At 40.5% G+C, this 19,755-nt stretch overlaps 1 protein-coding gene across 2 annotated transcripts in view; it reads left to right on the top strand.

Annotated features, from left to right (window-relative positions):
• LRRC4C (leucine rich repeat containing 4C) overlaps positions 1-19,755 on the top strand; it is an 860,187-nt gene that overhangs the window by 176,265 nt on the left and 664,167 nt on the right. The gene's annotated exons all lie outside the window — the stretch shown is intronic.

The following is a 19,755-nucleotide window of genomic DNA, read 5'->3' as shown; positions in this document are numbered from 1 at the left end:
TGTGTTATGTCTCTGTGTGTATAAGGAAACTTGTTGCTAAGACCAAAGAGGAATGAAAAAAATTGTGTGTCATTTGCCCCAAAATGGTTAAATTTTTTAGGTTTCCAAAGAGTCATTTTCTTGAGAAGGAAGTTTAGTTGTGCATTAATAATAACATTTAAATAGTGTATTTCAACAGTAGATCCTCAGCAGCTTTACAGGCGTGGGCAAGCATTAATATCCCTATTTTACAGATGGAGAAACTAAGGCACAGAGAGATGAAATATCTTGCCCAAGTCAGTTGCAGAGCCTTGAACAGAACCCAGGTTTCCCTGACTCTGACTCTAGTCCCTATGCACCTGCTCATCTTGGCTAAACATGATGTTGAACTTTCTGTCACCTTTTCCTAGTTATCCTTTCCTTTATTCTCTGAATCCCCTTATTCTTTTCTTTTCCTTCCCATGCCCTCAGTCATTGAAGAAATATTTAGTTTCATTAAAGCCTTCTTCTGCACCCACTGAGGCCAATGTGAATTTTGCACTGACTTCAGTAAAAGCAGGTTCAGACTCTACAATAGAAATATTCTGCAATATCTTAAAAGAAACCCAACTAAATAAATGTAACTCACATGTTATAAATATATATTTCTAATCCAATATTTAAATCACTGTGAAGCTTTTTATAATGTTTTACAGTAATGGTTCAATGCTCTACTCATGTGAATAACGTAAAATATGAAAGAAACCTATGGTTAAGAACATAAGAATGGCCATACTGGGTCAGACTAAAGGTCCATCTAGCCCAGCATCCTGTCTTCCAACAGTGGCCAATGCCAGGTGCCCCAGAGGAATGAACAGAACAGGTAATCATCAAGCAATCCATCCTGTCACCCATTCCCAGCTTCTGGTTATTTTTGACTAATTCTTTGCCAGAGATTGCTTTTGTACAGGTGTCTGATAACTCTTATTATGCATCTCCCCCACTGTCCACCTCCTCATCATCCCAACCCAACTGCAGTGTGGGGAGAGGGAAGCGATTAGCATTTGGGAGAAGTCTGGGTTGGTTGTTAGGAATGAATTAGGGTCTGCAGAACCAGAAGAGATAGCACAGCTAATCTAAAACCCAGGTACTGCCTTGTAAATGTAACTGTACTAAAGGAATTTTGATTAAATTCATAACCTACTGGAAACAGAGATGGACTGATCCTTGCATTTGCATTATGGCACAAATGTGGGCATGTCTATATAGCAAATTAAGGTGTGATGATAGTGTGCATAGGCATACCATCGCTAACTTTAATTTGTCTAGCACACATAACAAACCCGTGAAGACATGGGGGCATCGGCTTCAGCACTGGCTAGCCACCCCAGAACAAGCCAGCTGGGAACCCTATGCACACTGTGCTGCTAGCCTTTGCTGATGCCCATGCCGCTACATCTTCACTGCTATTGTTACCTGTCCTAGCTACATTAAAGCCAGTTTGTGTACGACTACCTGCACTACAATTATCCTTTGCGGTGTAGACATACCCCGCTAAGTAGCCTTATATCCTCAAAGAGCAAGCAACATACTGGAAAAAAACTACTGCACCCTGCTTGTCAATTAGAGCATACTGCATCGGACTTGTTCACTCTATCCTCCATCTCACTGGGGACTGACTTACTTGTAATGTTCTAAGTGTCTGGAATTTAACTGAAAGATCATACTTAGGGCAGGCTTTTCTACACACACAAGCTGTCGTTACAGTGGTACACAATATAGTTAAAGACTATACAGCTATATTGCTATAAAAGTGCTTGTGTATAGAGCTTATTCCGGCACCGGAAGGGGACTACGCTATATTGATAAAAAAAAATAACGAGGAGTCCAGTGGCACCTTAAAGGCTAACAGATTTATTTGGACATAAGCTTTTGTGGGTAAAAAATCCCACTTCTTCAGATGCATGGAGTGAAAATTAAAGATGCAGGCATAAACATACTGGCACATGAAGAGAAAGGAGTTACCTTACAAGTGGAGAACCAGTGCTGACAAGGCCAATTCAGTCAGGGTGGATGTGATCCACTCCCAATAATTGATGAGGATACAAAGCACTTTTAGCCGGGTACAACAGCATTCACACTAGGGCTTCTACTGGTATAACTATTTCTATAAAACAAATTACACCCTTAACTGAAATAGTTATGCTAGTACAAAAACTGATCTCAATAATGGGCATCATCGACTAGAAGAATTAACTGGATTTGCTAGCCTTCTCAGGGCCTGTTAGAGATGCTGCTAAATGGATTCCTAATGGACAGGTTCTGACCAACAAGCAGAGTTCTAGCTCATCTGATTGTTCCTGTGTTGTTTTCTTTTTCTCCTGCATGTTGGTCTCTCATCCTTCCAGAATCCATTGTTGCTATGGGTTTGGAAGAAGGGAAGGTTCACTTTAATTATTTTTTTAAAAAAACAAATGCATATTTGTGTTTTTCATTTCACTTACCAAACCAGTTCCCCCACCCCCATCAAAATGATCAGTGTTCAGAGTAAATTGAAACACCACAGTGAGAGCCAAACTTGTTTCCCAGTAAAAATCTAGCCTATTCGCTCGACAAACATTATAGAAGTGGAAAGTATTATTATTATTATTAGATGTTATGTGTCTCAGAGACAGGAGTGTGAGGTGGCAGTTGCTACGGAAACTAGTACAAAATTGTTATTAACAGCAAATCTCCTTGTAAGACAGCTGTCACTTCTGACACATAGATTAGGTCTATCCTCATTTGTGAGGCTCTTTTAGAATAAATACAAAGTTCTTGTGTTTTCCATATTTATGATGGGAATTTTCCTTTGTCAGTGTAACTTTGTCACCCATAGGAGCTGTGTAGCCTTAATGGAGTTTATATAGTTTGACATATAAGTTCCTTCCTGTACTGGAGTGATGTTTTCTCTCCCAAGCTGGTGCTGCAGAAAACGATTTTCAGTTTCACAAGTACTGGAGATAATGACACCACATCATAGAACGCTGAAGGCTTTTGTTGCCACAGTGGCAGAATTCTAGGTCCCTAGTCTCCCAAGTTTGATGGATTCCTGTCAGCAGAGGTGAATATCTCAGTCTCATAGGTTATGGGTATTTCATAGTTATGCTAGGACTGCTGCCTTAGACTTGTGGATCTTTTTACTATTCCAGTAGCTCCTGAAACATGTAATATATGGAGTTGCCATTGTAATTATCTTCTGTTAGATGATGTCCTCAGCCATTTGTAATTTAGCATGACCAGACTTGAGGCTGTCTAGGTCCTTCAAATATCAGACAGAATGTCCACCGTTTTTCCATTGTCTCCCTATCGTATTTTCACTGCTCATGTAGAAATTTCTTTACATTTCATTAATGCTGAGCCCATGCTATGGGTCTGTCTAGTGTCACATTCCTTTGCTTCTCAAAGCCCTTCTTCCTGAGCCTCATGACCTGGAAGATGAGAGAAGCAGATACAGAGAAGAAAGCTTTCACCGTCAAGGTTGTGAACATATTGACCAAATAGCCTCAATCAAGAAACTTAATCATGGGTGTAAATAACTTTTTATAACTGGTGCAGTAAAGGTGTATCACACCCTCGAGTTGTTCCCTACAAGAAGTCTGTTTGTTTTAGCCAGGTCTGATAGGGTAGAGAAGCTTTCTTCACTTCATTCTCTCTCCCATCAGAAATCCAATGGCCCATCACTTCCTGTGCTCATCCCTCCCTATTTTTTAAAGCCCTCTCCTTAAGGAGAGCAGTTTTCGGAACCATACCCCCTTGATGTGATCTGTGGTGGATATGCATGAAAATTTTCCTTGCACCCATTAACTGTGGGGATTAAGTTTTCTGATTTAACTCCCATTCTTAGTTTTTGGCAACAAACTTTTTTCCATCTGCCTCGGGAAATTTCTCCTTATGTAGTTTTGGGCTTCCATGTGAATGAGCATTTGTGCCCACTGATTCTCTATCCAAATACCTTATTTCCCTCTCCCTCCTCTCAATTTTTACCCTGGTAAAATATGCCATAACATTGATTGTCTGGAATTTTCCTCAGGATGGGAGAAAAGGAATCTGAATTACAGTGATTACAGTGTATAAGTATCTTCATGGGGAGAAAATGCGGGGTACTAAAGGGCTCTTAAATCTAGCAGAGAAAGGCATAACAAGAAACAATAGATGGAACCTGAAGCCAGACACATTCAAATTAGAAATAACCACCATTTTTATTATAGTGATTAACCATAAAAAAGCATGAAGGGAAGTGTGAGTTCTGATCTCTTGATGTTGTCAGATTAATACTGGATGTCTTTCCGGAAGATAACCTTGCATTTGGCTAAAATATTTGGGCTCAGAACAGGGGTAACTGGGTGAAATGTAATGGCTTGTCATATAGAAGAGGTCAGCCTCCAGGCTAGTCAATTATTTCTTGTCAAGGTCCAAATTTCTTGATAAAAGTCCAGACTCCAGAGAAACATTTTTCACACCACAATAACAATAATGATAATAAGTATATCAAATATTTTGTGATCCGTTCAAAAGCATCTGGTGGTCTGGATTTGACCCGCTGTCTGCCTATTGACTAGCCCAGTCTAGACACTTGTGCAGAAGGAAAACACTAATTAATCAGTTAATGGTAGAGATTATGTAATAGGATGAAATCAGTTCAGCAGCACAGATGCCCATTAGAGGTTTGCCTTTAATGACTAGATAAACATGAAAACAATCATTTAATTGTATTCAGAAGTGAAAGACAGTATTTTGTTTTGATTTAAGGCAGAACTTTTCATATGACTGACAAGGCAGTCAGCTCAGATTCTTCTGTTTCTGATACTGGTGACTGGCATAAACATTGATAATTAATATCATTTGCATTATTAGAAGTTTATTTCAGTGACATTATGGTTCTATCTTGAAGTGGGAAAGAGAGGTTTGGGATTTGAGAGGCAGCTGCCAGTTGCCTGCACTGCATTTTGTTTTCTGCTTGCTGTGCTTGGTTGGTTTTTTTTTTTTTAAAACTATTCAAATTTGAGACCAGAAGATGTCAAATATCTTGCTCCCAGGAGGTGTGTGGTGCCAGGGTTAGAAATCTGTGCGTGATTGCAACACATCTCTGACTTTAGCTTTAGCAGAGTGTGCACAACTAGGGAGAACAGCATTGAGGGAATTTAGTGAGAAAACAGTGTGACACTTTGGAGTTCAACCCAGACCAGTAAGGGGTTGTGTCACCACCTGCCCTGCAGCTCTGGTTCCTTAAATGCTATCCTCTGACACCAACATCCAGCATACAAGCATGAAGGTCACTTCCTGGCATCTACCAGCCACTTACTTTTTGCAGGGTGACCCCAATACCTGACACAGTAAAAACAAATTCCCAATGTTCATGGCAGAAGGGCCAAACTGGACAGTCTCTACGCAAAAAAATAAATGGACACAAATCTGACATCAGGAACCATAACATTCAAAAACCGGTAGGAGAACACTTCAACCTCTCTGGTCACTCAGTAACAGACTTAAAAGTGGCAATTTTGCAACAGAAAAGCTTTGAAAACAGACTCCAAGGAGAAACTGCTGAACTTGAATTAATATGCAAACTAGATACCATTAACTTGGGTTTGAATAGAGACTGGGAGTGGCTGGGTCATTACACATATTGAATCTATTTCCCTATGTTAAGTATCCTCACACCTTCTTGTCAACTGTCTAAATGGGCCATCTTGATTATCACTACAAAGTTTTTTTTCTCCTGCTGATAATAGCTCATCTTAATTAATTAGCCTCTTACAGTTGGTATGGCTACTTCCACTTTTTCATGTTCTCTGTATGTGTGTGTGTGTGTATATATGTGTGTGTATATATATATATATATATATATATCCTTACTATATGTTCCATTCTATGCATCTGATGAAGTGGGCTGTAGCCCACGAAAGCTTATGCTCAAATAAATTTGTTAGTCTCTAAGGTGCCACAAGTACTCCTGTTCTTATTCCTAGTAAATAATATATTTGAATGTAGCCCTTGTTCTATTCAGGAATTATCCACAGACATTGATTTTACTGATTTATTTACTTGCATGTGTATTTGTGGGACTTTCACTTTCTGTGAACAGTCTTGTGAACAAAAGAGTCACTCATACTAACATTCGCTGAAAATAAATAAAAAGGATTATGAATGCAGGCAAAGTGAATTCCCTGCTTTCATTGAAACGAATGCTCATGAATATTTCTTGCAGTATTTTCTCAGCTGTTGTGAAGACAGATTTTACTGTAATAGATTTAACCATTGATTGATGATCCTGAATATGTTCTGAGATTCAGTTCCAAATGATTGTAACTTCTTGGGTCTGCAAAATTGGGCTAGAAATCTTGTGAGAACAGCCTTTTGTCTACCCCATGCTTCCAATGAGTCCCATAAAGTGTTTAGAAGAGACTATATTGAAGTATCAGAGGAAGGCTGGTCTTGTGTATTAGGCTTTGGTCTGTGGTTTGGGAGATTTACATTTGGTTCCTACTCTGCTACAGATGCCCTATGGGAAGTCACTTACGCTGGGATTTTCAAAGAAGCCTAATGGAGGTAAGTACCCAAATCCCATTGGAATTCTGTAGAAGCTGGGTCCCTAACTCTCTTAGTGTATGTCTACACTACCCGCCGGATCGGTGGGCAGCGATCAATCCAGCGGGGATCGATTTATTGCATCTAGTCTAGATGAGATAAATCGACCCCTGAGCGCTCTCCCGTCGACTCCTGTACTCCACCGCCGTGAGAGGTGCAGGTGGAGTCAACGGGGGAGTGGCAGCAGTTGACTCACCGCGGTGAAGACACCATGGTAAGTGGATCTAAGTACGTCGACTTCAGCTACATTATTCACGTAGCTGAAGTGCGTAACTTAGATCAATCTCACTCCCCACCCCCTCCCCAGTGTAGACCAGGGCTTAGACTCGCTTGAAAATCCCAGTCATGGTTTCTCTGTGCTTGATATATTGTCACTTCCTCTTCCACTCCTGGTAAGAATCCAGGCATACAGGCAAATAAAAAATAGGGAAAATCAGTTAAGGTAAATATGTATTTTATCTGAACTGGCTTGGCCAGCCTACATTTTTAATCCTTTAAACACCTTAGAATATCGCCAAGAATGGGATTGCTGTGAGCCCTTGTGACCTGGTATCTTTCCCCATAGTCTGGAGAAGCTGGGACTAAGCAAACCTGATTACAGAATGAGCACCACATGACGGGAATCAGGCAGTTCCCCATAAAGAGCAGAAAGGGGCTGCAATAAAGAGGGAAAGCAGGTTTCAGTGGTGACAAAGGGTAGCTGGAGAAAGAGCTAGAATGAGATCCAGGAGTGAAGCTCAGAGCCAGAATAAAAGCCCTCCATGCAGGGAGGCCTGGGAGAGACCCTGGCAAAACAGAGAAGAGATGGAAAATCTCCCTAGCAGGGAGGGATAAGAGAGAACCTGATTAAGCAGGGAAGAGACTGGGGGTCCCAGAGGGGAACTTAAGAAGCTGGGTAGAAAGTGACCCAAGGAAAATTGTAGCTTGATTGAAGGAGCAGACCTAGTCTGTGGGCCCTGTGCCTACTCAGGCACTGTGCTGAGTAGAGGGTGGGACTGGATTTCCCTAGTGGCCCCTGGAACAGAGGCATACAAACTCATTGTGGGGATTATTGAGCCCAGCACAGGGGCTGCAAGCTAAGCGCTAAAGACAGTCTGAGGAATAGCCATGAAGAGGGTAGAAGGATTTTGGTTGTGTTACAGGCTTTTGAGGACTTTTGTTTGGACATTTGTGACACCAGAAAGGGTGGACTTAAGATGGTGACCTGGCCAGAGGGCCAAATCATTGGAAAAGAAGTCACCACAGAACTGGAGCAGCTGTTGGCAGAGGGTGCCAGAGAAGGGAGAGCTGCTACAGCATGTATTGCCATGAGGGGGCACTTGCTGGTGAGTGAACTCATTTATAACCCTAGAGATTTCCATTATACACTGGGTATTTTGTGTTATTTTTAAAGACAGTCAGTCTAGACATAGAAGGAGGCATGATTCAGGAAGGTTTAAATAAAATTGCAGCCGGGCAAACCCCTTCATAGCATAGCACTTAGTTATCTTACCTCAGTTTCCCTCCTGGGTTTTCCAATAGCTGACAGCCAAGAGTAATTAAAATGGTATTTCCTGTCTCAGGGTTTAATGTATAAAGTCCTTTATAAACTCAGTTCTTGTGGCCCTTTCAATTTCCAAATCTTTTCATTTCTGGGGCTTTAAACCTTGGATCTCTTGGCTCCCAATTCCCTCCAAGCAACAGAACTCAGCTGGTTCCACTCATTCCCCTGGCTTCTCTGGAGAGTCTCTCTCCTCAGGTCTATTCTCAGCCCCAATACTGGGTTTAAATTTCTTCTCCTTTGGGACAGGATAAATCCCATCTCTCTCTCTGGGGATTTCCTGTACTCCTAGGAGATCCCAGTTTCCAGGTTCTCCTTATGGTGGATTCTGGGCCTCTGAGAGTTCTTTCTCCAAGGTCTCATCCTTGCCTCAATCCTGGACTCAAACCTCTTCTCTGCTGGGACAAGGTAACTGTAGTCGTCGTCCTTGAAACAGTGCTTCACTTCTGGTAGGCTTCCTCATCCCACGAGGATTCAGTTTTGCTCAATCCCTGGAATATCCCTTCAAGTAGGTAATTCTAGACTCCCACTTAATTGAGCTCAGGGCAGGGCTTTATCATGCTCAGGAGATAGTCAGTCACCTGATTCTAGAAATAATTCTGATTCTAGAATCAGGTGACTGACTATCACTAGAAAATGGGCCAGAATAGCTGTCATGTCTCTCTCTAGAGGTAGCCGTGTTTCATTGGTGGAAGGGTGGTGTGTATACTGAAAAGAACAAAAACATTCTGGCTTCCCACTCAACATTCTTCTGTTCTTCTCAGGTTCTACACTCATCACCAGAGTATCTGAGCACCTTCCAGTAGCGTATTAAGCAAAATGACTACATGTCTGTCACACATCTTTCTATGTAAACTGATGTTTTCAGTGTGTGACACTGTTTACTCTGGAAACACGTTGACTTGAGGTTTTGTGGGTTAGGGAGGGCTGAATGAGCGGAAGGGCAGAAGGAGAGAGAATTGTATATTACATGGGCTACATTTGGGGGCATTGGACCCATTTTATATTTTTCATACTGTGAAATATTAATACTTTTTTCTGATTCAGATTACATCAAGGGAAGGGTTCTACCCAAAATTTGGGTTTTGATTTTAACTTCAGGTTTTGATAGTACTGGGGTCCAAGGCTTTTGTTAGTCCCTATTTTTTATGATGGACCAATCTTCAAATTTCAGACTAAAAAAATCCCAAAGTTCAGCCCCAATTCTGACTCTGTCTGAGTAGATTCTTAGGCCACTTCCCATGTTTGTGGTATCTGAGCACCTCAACAGTTCTATTGATAAATTGAGAGCCCATCTTGGTAACGTATATCTTGCACATCCAGGACCAGCTCAGAATATGTCTGGAATTACCCAGGGAGATAATTCACCACTTGCATGATTTAATTTGTATCTGGATTACTTCAAGCAAGACAAATAGTACTAGCACAGAGAGAATAATGAACAAGGGCAGCTCATTATTGTAACCACTGTCTATTAATAACCAATGTACAGTATGGATAAGATGTCTGCATTTAAAATGTTTATATCTTATGATTTACAATTGCTTTCATGAAACTTCGCTCCATAACTCAAATGCTTTTTAATGCCTCGTCTGAATCATGGAAAGGCTTGAGAGAGGATGTCCTTGCACAATAGTTTAGCTGTGATCACCTATAAATACAAACCTGATCAATCCAGCTCTCATCCTAGTGAGATTTGCCTATCATAGGGATTATTGGTGATGGGTTGCTTTTTTGTGGTTGTGGTGTGTGTTTGTGGGTGTTTTTGTTTGTTTGTTTGTTTGTTTTAATTTTTGCTGTAGAATAAATTATGGATGACTTCAATAAATTCCCTAAAATTTTTGTACAGCTGAAAGTGCGGATTGAATCCCTCCATATGGGCTTGATCATGCCAGATGCTGAAAAACCTCTGAAGTGCAGAGCCTCCTCAAGTTGCATTGAAGGATGAACCCTCTATCTTGAAACTAGCATGTTGGGCTCTAGCAGTTCAATCTTCCCTTCCACTGCGCTATCCCCCTGAGAGCGTCCTTCAGCTGTGGTCTGGAGTGGGTATGCTTGCATGTGAAAGATTATTTCAATTTGCTGAAGCTGTAACTAAGGTAGCAATAGTGATTTTGTGACTCTGAACATCACTTAATGGCTGACATGCCCTGAAGAATAGAGATTTATATCCCATGTATTAACTCCTTCTAGCCGTAGATGTTGAAATTAGCCATGTAAATGATTTTTTTTTAAATCCTTCTTAAACCTCTTGGCTCAAATGACCTCTAGTGACAATGGATTCAGGTGGATAAATATACATGTTAAAATGTTGTCTTCTTTGTCCCAGTTTAGGGATGAAAAGCTCTGTACTTTTGGTATTTAAGGTAAAATTTCCAAAATTTTCCAAGTGACTTAGGAGCCTAAGTATCTTTTGAAAATGGCACTTAGGCTTTTAACTTGTTTAGGCACTCTTGAATATATGACCTTCAGTCTCTTCCATACTTCCTTTTCCCCCAGCCAACCCCTCCATATGATGGCACCATCAAGTATTTTGATAGTACTGACTGTTTTGTTGTTGTAGGAAGTAATAGGTGGAGCTCATGATAAGAGAGTTAATATTTTAACTTGTCTGTGGATGAAGACAGAGGGAAAAGATGGTCTTGTGGTTAATATAAAAATATAAGGGGTACTGTGACCTGTTGGATTAAGTGGAAACTTAGTGTCAATACAGTTTGGTTCAAATCCTAGCTCTATACAGACTTCTTTGTACATGGGATCATCCTTCTGTGTCTGTCTCTATTTTCCCCTCCTCTACTTCTTTATCACTCCATGTGATGATACCCATAGTGTTTACAACAATACCAATCAGGTATGTTGGTGGTGTTGGCCCATTTAACACTGAGAAGTAGATAGAAGTTCAGGTGGGAAAACCACTTGGCAGTAAATGCAGTTGGCCTGCCTAAGTCTTTCTCTGCCAGTATACTATTGTCTGCTAAATTTATCATTAAAAATGTAGCCAATTATGGAAATTATTAAATGAGTTTGTTAGACAGTCAACCAGCTCAAATCATTAACTAAAAAAGTCTTAAATGGTGGTAATGGCCAATTTCTTGGGGATTATTGCTTCATTAATTATCCCATCTTGGCACTTCTATCTTATTAGAATTAAAATGTGGAAGTGTTTTTCTGCAGGCAGGCACTGATTATGTTAGTGTATGCAATGAGCTCTTTGCATGGCCTTGTTTTTAAAGCATGGGGCTGGGAATCAGAAGATCCGCATTCTGTTCCTAGCTTTGCCACTGTCTTGCTGAGTGAACTTGAGCAAACTATTCTCCTTGCAGTGCCTCTGTTTTTTTTTCTCTAAAATGAGAATATGAATACATGTCTACTATCTACATAAATAATTGGAACTAACATGCAGTTACCCATTGCTCTGTTTCATTCCTTTCCCTTGCCTTTCCTCCGTCTTGTCTATTTAGACTACATGCTTTTAAAACAGGGTGGTTTTTCATATTACATTTGTGCTAGGTGCTGTACAATAGGGCTTTCACTGCTGACTTGAGCAGTGTCGGTTGCTGCAGCGTACACAATAATGACAACAATAAATGCAATCTTTCTTTCGAATGGCAGCCATGTTATAATTACAGAATTTCAGGACAAGATTAATAGGCTCTAAGGCCTGACCTCCTGCTTAGCCCAAACTGTAGAATTTCACACAGGGATTCCTGCCTCTAGGTCTGCACCTTATGGCTGAGGCAGAGCATATATTTTTGAAATTTTGATTTAAAAATTTAGTGATGGAGAACATACTGCTTCCCTTGGTCATCTGCCTCAATGGCTAATTACACTCATTGTTAACAATTTGAATCTTTTCTACGATTTAAACGTTGCTGACTTCATCTCCCAGCCATTGGCTCTTGTCATAGCTTTATTTACTAGATTAAAAAGCCCTGTGGTATCAGATATCTTCTGCTTTTCTAAATCACTACAGACTAATCAAGTTGCCTGATCTTCCTCTCCCTCCCCCACCTCCCGAAAAAAAGAAAAGGCTCTTTGAAGATGGTCATGGACCTGGCCCCAGGAGGTGCTCTGAGTTGGGAACCTTTCCACTCCTTCTATTCTGAGGAAGAAACCGAACCATATGCCCTCCAGACCACTACCAGCCTAAGAAGTCTCAATGCCTCTCTGAACCTGGTACAACTGCATAGAAGGGGCATTAAGCCATCAGAAATGAGCCTGAGGCTGGCCCTTACATGGCTGAACAGATATAATCTTAAAACTACTATGCTCTAAATAGGAGACCCAAGCACTGGTATGTGCATGTTCTATTTGCGATATGCATTGATTAGTGCTGAGATCGATGGTGACACTCTTCTTCCTTCTCCCCCCTCCACCCCCCGGAATAGCACTACTTTTGTGGTCAGTCCATCTGGTGTGTGTGCATGTGTATGTACTCCTACATCAGCAGTAAGGACGAGTGTCCGATATAAGATGAGAATGTAGCACAACAGAAACCATAGGAGTTGAGAGACAATGAGTATGCATCCACTGTATGCATTCCAGTTCTAGAGATATGGTTCCAGCAATGTTTCCCATTTTTAGGTATAGATAATATTGCTGGAATCAGTAATATCAGTAAAACTTGGAATGCACTTTTTATGTAGGTTCACTATATTTTAGACTATTTCAGTCATTTTGCTTTTGTTTGTGTTTAGGCCCTGGTAAGATGTAGTCTATGCTATTTGGGGAAAAAATCTTTAAAAAGCGTAAAGCCAGCACTTGAATAAAATGTTCATACATTGGGATGTTAGAAAAAGAAAAGTAGCCTATACCTTCATCAAAAACTGAAGCAAGTACTACTTCCGAGCAAGGAGTTTGTCTCCTTTCCCTTGTTCCATTAGTTTTCATTATTATTGACTCAGACCTCAGCGTCTACCTTGGACCAGAAGTGAAAGACAAACTTGGGGCTTGTCTACATAGTGTGTCTGTACTCATTAGAGGAGTGTAAACTGTAGCGCATTCTAAAGTATTGCACTCTAACTGCCTTGTGTAGACCCTGCTGGGTGCATTGATGTAGTCTTGTTTGAAACATTACTGTACGCTAGGAACCTTTTAGAACATATCAGCTGGAGCTACACAGGGCAGTTAGACCACGCCATCTTCAGAGCTCTGTGGTGTGCATTGTCACACTTTGTAGACAAAACCTTGGACAGTATGCTCCCACGGTTGTAAAGAGAACTGTAGATATGACACATAGCACATATGGCTATAAGATTCTCCTCAAATGGATATCTTATGGCTGGTTGAAATATAAATTGCAGATTTAGCCCTTTATTTTCCTGTTTGAAGAATTTTGTGAACCAGTCCTAGTTGCTGTGATTTTTCTCAAGTTCTTTGTGAGTGTTCGGATAATTCATGCAAATAAATTCCAGCGAACAGGTTATCAATAACTGTTAACTTTGAGTATTAGCAAATTCATTATGATCTGTGACAGAACACGTAACTCACCTGCTGTTTCTGTTCCCTGATTGAATGTTGGAAAAAGGAGGCGAACAAATGGGTAATGATATAATTTCCAGTACAAACTTTCAGGTGAAAAAATATTTGTGCTAAAAATTCATGAAACTTTTGGAATTGGGGTGCTCATAATTACCAGGAAGCCATCCAGATACTTGCAAACTACAAATAGTATGATCCTGAAGTAATGATGAACTGAATTTCCTTCTTTTAGTCACATAATAGTCATAGATCACTTTTGTGTCTTTTGACCAGTTCCAGATTATCATTAGCTGTATTACAGTTGTGCTCCAAATGTGCGAGACTCTACATGGAGATACAGTGAATACAGGGTAAAAATTTCAAAGGCACCTTTGTAATCTAGGAGCGTGCGACCCATTTTCCAAAAGGCTGTAATATTTTGGTCTCCTTTCATTTGTCTGGTTTTATTAGTGGGTGATGATGCTGGGTGAGGGTGGTGTTGGGCTTGACATACAAGAGATCAGCTCAGATGATCTAGTGGTCACTTCTGGCCTTAAGCTGTATGAATAGGGGTCAGATTTACATAGGTGTTTAAGCATCAAAAGTGCTTAGTGGAATTTACAACATTTAATGGGTAAGTCAGTTAATTGTAAGGGAAAGTCAATGGAAGTTAGGTATCTACTGGTATTTACAAAGGCACCTAGTTGAGTTACGTGCCTAAAGATGTAGATAAATACCTTTGTAAATCTGGTCCTTGTATTCAGGAGCCTAAATCTCATTAGAAATAAATTAGTTAGGTTTTTCCATAACTTGGGCATCTTTACCCACAGCCCCAACCCAAAGAGTCTATATACGTAGAGGGGGTGGGAAAGCACTTTGTACCAAACAATCATAGTAGTACAAGTATCGAGTTCAAGTGAGGCATAGTGTGTAGAAAGTCCAGAAAACTACTCTGAACTTGAGAATGTGCGAGAAAGATTTTTATCTCAGGCAATTCAACTGTTCTCATTTCGGTTCATGAGGGATATTTGTCACACAGCTGCAATGGATTTAAAAACATGAGTGAAGCTCTTGGAAAGAAACCATATTCTTTCTAATAGCCACTTAAAGGGTTAAAAGAACAAGTACTTGTGGCAGCTTAGAGACTAACAAATTAGGTTAGTGTGCAGCTACCACTAGGTGTCATGCTGGGATCATCTATTGAAGCAGGACTGATTGGGGAAAGTGCTGAATGAGGGGATGGGACCTCTGTGCTGATAGGTTAGTTTCTGTCACTATTTATCTTCATTCCCACTGAAGCTGTTCCAAACAGGCTAATTTTGCAGGCTGTAATCACAGTGGTCATGTCCAGTGTGTCAGGTATATTTGTGAGAAGCCATAATCATTCATACATGTATCGCTGAATTAGAAATGATCAGAGAAGAAATTCCATACACCAAGCAACACACTCACTGTCTTCTAGGAACTGTATTTATTCTCTTGCCTTTTGAAAGGCGCAGTGGGGGGGGGGGGGGGAGAGGAGTTCTGAGACATCCACAAGCCAGAATGGCCTTTTCCTAAAACAAAAAATGTGCTTCAACTCCCTGGAGAGAGAGTTGTGATATATTTTTAAAAATAAACTTGTCCTTGCCTGATGACGCAAACTTGCAAGGATTTTTTTTAAACTCCTAATTTACTCTTCTTAACTTATACGATACTTGGGAGAGGAATTATCTCTTATACAGCCCGGAGCACATTGTCAAATAACTATTACTGTTCTATCCATCTAAGTATTTTAATTGCCAATCACTATTGGATTTAGGTCTCCAGACCCAGTAGGTGGGCATAAATCTTGGACTTATCTCTGCTTATGCCATGTCCTGCTTGCACTTCAGTCTTCTTGGATAATGAAACTCCTCAGTTTCAGTGGGTTTGTAATGTTTGTTACAACACTTTACATCTTAAAAACACACTGAAGTGCCGAGCATTATAATGAGTTAAACTTTGTGATTCTCATAATAGAGCAATGATCTTCTGTTTTGCAGGGAAATGTTTTGATTTTAAAAAGAAGAAAGTCATGTTATATTGAATTAAACAAAAAACCCTATCGTATTATTATTGAAATGTTTGTATCTATGTTAAACTAATGTTTTGGCTCAAACTTTAATCCATCTTAAAGTATTCAAACACAGTGGATTGTCCTTCCTTATTTTTAAACTTTGTTACTAACCCTTCATGCCCTGACATTTTCCATGTTGCAAATCAAATAATTACTATGGATTATCTAAAATGGCCCTTTCATGGTACTTTCTTTGGGGTCAAGCTTGTGAACAGCAAGCACAGAGATGCAACAATAGTTTAAACAGGCAAGCAAGCAAAAAGTCTACTCCATTCCCCTAAGCTGCAGGAAATGTTCAAATTTTGGTTTTGTTGTGGCTAAGCCCTTACTTTTTACCTGAACTTGTTCACCCTTTCAACAGCCACCTAGCAAAGACAAGTAAATTGGACATCCTTTTACTATTCGTTGTAAGTAATTATATTTGTACAGTGTATAGTACGTTTCCTGTTCTTGAACCCAAAGTAGTTTGCAGAATGAAGAAAATAGGGATCATTCCACTTACCACTGATAGGCATTTATTTCTGAGTTGGAACATGGCAACTGTTGAACAGTGTGCCTCCACATTACCCAGGAGTTTAGGACAGGAACTAAAGACCTTATGTATTTGAAAATGCAGGGAATATTTCTGATAGTGAAAGGTAATTACACAAATTGGAATCCAAACAGGACATCAGGGTACGTGTATCCATTCCTGAGGGAAGTGTCATGGGATCTGCATTGACTGCAAGTGGGCTAGATCTCAATCTTCTGTTCCATCTGAAAGATGGATCATTAGCATTTTGGGTTTATGTGGTCAATCCAACTACTACATTAATGAAGAACAGCTGCAAACATATATAATAATTGTGTGACAAAGATTTTGAAAAATAAAAGCATAAGGTTCACTTCTAACTCAATGTTTAGGCACCGAAATAATTGGTCTGGCTTTCAAAAGAACTCCCAACAGCTCCTTTTAGTTGATGGATATTGCTGCGTACGTGGTACTTTTGAAAAGCCAGCCATTTATTCATGTGCCTTGAATATAGATTTAGGAGCGAGCTCTATTTATTTACACAGCACCTCCACCCCTACCACTTCAGAGTAAAATTAGAAAAGAACTAGTGACCTTCAGGGCGGGAGAGGGGAATCTAGTTCTAATCCTGATGATCACCATGCAGAGAGAATGAGTTGAACAGAACAGGTCTGATGTAGAGTTAAATATTGTACCACAGATCTATGATTGAATGGGAGAAAAATAAGCTGAGCAATATGTTCTGCCTAGCTTAATGAAGGCATAGACAGACTGAGGAATGGTTCACTTGGCCAATTTTCTAGCCAGCCATCATTGCAAAGTCTCCATTTGATCACATTTGAGTTTCTTGTGCTTTCCCTTAGCACACTAGAAACAAGCTCTTGAGACCAAGGCAAGTCATCTCTCAGTGAAGGGAGGGACAGAGTTTCAGAAACTCTTTTTAAAACTTTTAGGCAAGAATGGCAGGACTTAGTTTCTGCCCTCCAGTTTGCTACATATTCTTTGTCATGATGCTAATGAAAAGAATCCGGCTGTTTCCATGATTGTGGTCAATCTTCTGTTTCGTAGAGCATAATCAGGGCAATCCATTCTTTTCCAGCCCTGCCCTTCCAGTATGTCTCAACCCTGAGTTGGAGGGACCACTTCTGTGGGGGACTTATTAAAACTGCTCTGCAAAAGAAAAATAGATGGGGAAAGGTGCACAGGAAATGTAATATTTAGCACTTCTATGGAACCTCCCACCTAAGCAGCTCAGAGTGCTTTATGCTTCAACAAACTCCCCCCTAGACAAAACACTCCTGTGACAGATGCAAGAGTTATCCCTTTTTAATGGAAACTGAGGCACAGAAGTTAAATAACCTCAGATCACACAGCAAATCGCTGTTAGTCTCAGTCCTGTGCTCTAGCTATTAGACAATACTCCCTCACCTGCCTTTAAAGAGCTATTTGGGATGCTATAGGAAGAGATGAGCAGTGTCTTGGTATGATATGAGGGATATTCCCTGTTGCTTAATAGTTGGTTCCAGGCCTGCTTTTGCTTTACTCTTTGCCAAATCATAAATGTCTGATAACTGCAATTTTAGTCAATTTCATTATTTCAGCTGCCACCATCCTGCTAAAAGTATTCCATTTTAATTTCATTTTTTAGCCTCACTGAAGTTCCTTTCCTATTAGCAGCATAGCAGAGCTTCTCAGCTTCACCTGAGAACAGCAGCGAAAGCCTGCAGCCATACCTTGAAGGACTTGACTTCATTGCAAAAGTATGCCCTAATCCTGTCAGAAGTTCTACACATGCTTACATTTACTGTTAATTGATTTCAACACGTAAGTCTTTGCAGGATCAAGGCCTGAGTTACTTGTCATACATTCAGTGAGAAACATAATAGTAATGGGAGGGAGGGAGAGGTAAAAGCCACTTGGGTGCCTTAGTAGAACACAAGAACAAGGAAGTACTTGATCAAATAGTAGGCAATAGATTTGAAACTGAAATATGTATATTCTAGTAATGTTAGGTGCTTTCAATCTTCACATCACAGGGAGTAAATTAATTGTTTGCATATGTCAGGAAAAAAATCCTACCACTGATTATTACTCCCACTACCATAGCTATTTGGACACTTATCGGAAAGAGCTTATCTTCATGCAAAAATTGTGTTGCTTTAACTATGCTAGTAATGCTAATGTGGTATAACTCCCCTAGTCTGGATGCTGTTACTGATAGTCATAAAAATTTAAGGCTAGAAGGGACCAGCAGATCGTCTAGTCTGACCTCCTCTATAACACGGGCCCTCAACACCACGCAGCATCCACTGATCCCATTTCACTTGTTGGGTTTAAAGTATTATGCCCCTTAGAAAATTATGATATGCTACAGACAGACAATAGGAAAATCCGAGGTGGAGCAGTGCCTAACACCTCCCACAATGGCAGGGAACAGATTAAGTGAGATGTACCCAGATAATCCTGGCAAATGACCAGGAAAAACCCTCAACCTCACTGCCAATATGATCTGGGGGAACATTCCTTCCAAACTCCACATATGGAGATCACTTAGACCATGAGTATGTGAGTGACAATCAGCCAGCAAGGCACCTGAGCGAAAGACTGCTTGGTGCTACCTCAGAGCCTTGGCCCTCCCTATTTGCTATCCCAATGGTTGCCATCTCTGAAGCTTCAGAAGGAGGAGACCCAACCCCTCTCTCCCCGCCTCCCAAAAATGGTGTGTGTAGAGGGAGGGGGAATCTCTTCCAGACCCCTGCAAGGGATGGGTTAAAACCCTGAAGCAGGAACCTTTAGGAACGTAAGACATACACTGAAAGTGAGCCCCGGGGCTGCTGAGCCCTGCCCCCTTCCATCACAAGTACCCTTGTAATACAATCACACTTATGAATTGGTCCAGCTCTCTCTCAGAACTAAATAAGCTGTTTTCCCCCACAACTCCTCTTGAGAGGCTGCGTTCCAGAACTGCGTTCTTCTGATGGTTGGAGACCTTCTAATTTGCAGCCTGAACTTGTTCATGGCCACTTTATATCCATTTGTTCTTTTGAGAACATTGTCCTTTTGCTTAAATAGCTCTTTACCCTCCCAGGTGTTTACTTTTTTGAGGTATTTATAGAGAGGGGCTTATATTTGCACAGCTAATTCCTGTAAAGGAAAGGGAATAACCTGTGGTGCTATAAGCACCTTTATACCATTATAATTGCATCCACACTAGGTGTTGTAATGGTATAATTTCTGTAAACAAACAATACTGCATGCTTAAAGGAATTAGTTATGCCAATAGAAAAACTGCACGTAGACGTGAATTTGCTGTGGAGAGGTATTTGTCAACTTCCCTCTCTCTGAATTTCTTTTTTTTTTTTTTTAAACAAACATACATACATGCAACACCAATATGGGTCAACTCCCGGCCTTATTGATGATGATAGGAGTTTTGCTATTGACTTGAGTGGGGCCAGGATTTCACCCCAGATATTTATTTTCACCATCATACCTTTCCCCACTCCCCATGAAAGATGAAACAGGTTTACTACAATGGATGACTCCCCTATTGTTGGG

Source organism: Natator depressus, chromosome 6 (genome assembly GCF_965152275.1).
Source record: "Natator depressus isolate rNatDep1 chromosome 6, rNatDep2.hap1, whole genome shotgun sequence".
NCBI classification, from domain to species: Eukaryota; Metazoa; Chordata; order Testudines; family Cheloniidae; genus Natator; species Natator depressus.
Note: the sequence above shows the minus strand (reverse complement) of the source record. Positions and strands in the feature narration are given on the sequence as shown.